At 42.1% G+C, this 1,595-nt stretch overlaps 1 protein-coding gene across 1 annotated transcript in view; it reads left to right on the plus strand.

Moving 5' to 3' along the window:
- LOC100962899 (cytochrome c oxidase copper chaperone) overlaps positions 1-1,595 on the plus strand; it is a 7,822-nt gene that overhangs the window by 1,376 nt on the left and 4,851 nt on the right. The window lies entirely within an intron of this gene.

A 1,595-nucleotide genomic window follows, 5' to 3' on the forward strand; every position in this document is an offset into this window, starting at 1 on the left:
GAGTTGGAGGTTGCTGTGAGCTGTAATGCCATGGCACTCTACCCAGGGGGACAGCTTGAGGCTCTGTCTCAAAAAAAAAAAAGATTAAGAGCGTGAGCTCTAGAGTCAATATTTGAATTGACCCACCAATTTGGTGACCTTGACTAAATTATCTAACATCTCTGCTATAGGCAAAATGCCTATATGCCTCTGGCCAAAAAAGCCGCTTGAGAGAGAGCAATGAGAAGACTTTGTGCAGGCATACTTAAGAAACAAGCCGAATCCCATGTGGCCAGGTTAGTTGCGGGCCTAACATGACCAAAGCTTTGGCTGGAATAGCATTTCCAGACTGCGTTAAGGAATTAAGGTTGACTTTATAAGGCCTATGAAAAAGCCCTTTGGAAAACTGGCCAGATACCTATCAGTAACCTTTCCTGATCTGTGATAAGTGACGAAGGTCGCTTGCTGACAGGTCCGGGAATGGTAATATCATACAGGTATCTAATGGCACCTGGGCTCATGAAAGACTTTTGAGAAGTCCAGCCTGAGAATTCCTTGTAAAAGTCTCCAGCAAATCCCCCCCTGACTTAAGGGGAGCAGAGGTTTGCACACAAACGCTTATATGCCCAAGAAGTTTCCCTATGCTTTGCTTAAAGATTCGAAGTAACTGCCTCCAAATGGCATGGTCAGTAGAATAGACCTTCAAATCGTCTCTTTTCCCCCATAGCCTCAGGCTTCCTCAGACAAGATCAAAGAAAGTAATAACTGACAACATGTTCTTCATTAAGTTATGTTAGACCAGGTTATATTGAAAGGATTATGCTTAAAGGTGTATGTTGGGTGGATTATCAGATTACCAGGAAGGAGCTACTTACAGGATGGGTAGTCATAAGCTGTTTAAATGGATCAATGAGGTCATTGCTGCATTGCACTCATGTACAAAATTCCCTATATAAGCCAACTGCAAATAAAGAAGCTCGCCAATTTGCCTGAGCGAGCAGATGGTCACCTTTATTTAAAACACAATTTCAATAAGCGTGCTTATTTTCGAGACATCGCTTTTCTGTGAGACCCTTATGGCAACAATCTGCCTCATATGTCTGTAAAGTGGCCCTAATAAAAGTATCTATCTCCATGATTATTGTTAAGGGTTAATGCTATAAGCCAGCTCCCCAGCCCTTTTGGAACTGGGACCAGTTTCATGGAAGATAAGTTTTACCACTGAGGGGGATGGGACAGGAGGGGGAGCTCAGGTGAAGAGGAGCAGCTGTAAATACAACTCATCACCTGCTCTGCATCCTGTTTCTTAACAGGCCAAGGAAAGCTGGGGACTGCAGATAGAAGCCACATCAAGTGCCTAGCATATTATATATAGTAGTCCATAATAAATGTTCAGTAATGCCAGCTGTTATCTTCATAAGGAGCCTACTATCCCAGATAGTCTTTCCCATTTGCAGGCAGCCCTAGAACTATATTGCAGGATGGTTAACATTTTCATGGGAGAACTTAACCTTTTTAAATTCCTTTTGCATCAATTGCCTCATACCATTGTGTCTTCTCCCCAAATATCTATATTGAGGAGTCAATTTTTTCTTGTAATTGAATTTAACTTGATT

This window comes from Otolemur garnettii, unplaced genomic scaffold, assembly GCF_000181295.1.
Source record: "Otolemur garnettii isolate 467f Iridium unplaced genomic scaffold, OtoGar3 scaffold00089, whole genome shotgun sequence".
NCBI classification, from domain to species: domain Eukaryota; kingdom Metazoa; phylum Chordata; class Mammalia; order Primates; family Galagidae; genus Otolemur; species Otolemur garnettii.